A 215-nucleotide genomic window follows, 5' to 3' on the forward strand; every position below is an offset into this window, starting at 1 on the left:
TCTAATCCCGAGAATGGATGAAGATAAGTAAAGGGAGTAAAAGGGAAGAAGAGGAAATGCGATTACAAGAGGCAGTGGGTGCGAATGAGAGACAGGAGAATGGAAGGAATGAGAGATCTGGTTGTTCTGTGGCCTTGAGGTGCTGCTTGTTACTTGTACGGCTGCTCCCTATTTACATATGTGCATTCTCTCTCCCCTCCCACTCTCCCCCCCCC

This window comes from Penaeus monodon, chromosome 15 (genome assembly GCF_015228065.2).
Source record: "Penaeus monodon isolate SGIC_2016 chromosome 15, NSTDA_Pmon_1, whole genome shotgun sequence".
In the NCBI taxonomy this organism is placed as follows: domain Eukaryota; kingdom Metazoa; phylum Arthropoda; class Malacostraca; order Decapoda; family Penaeidae; genus Penaeus; species Penaeus monodon.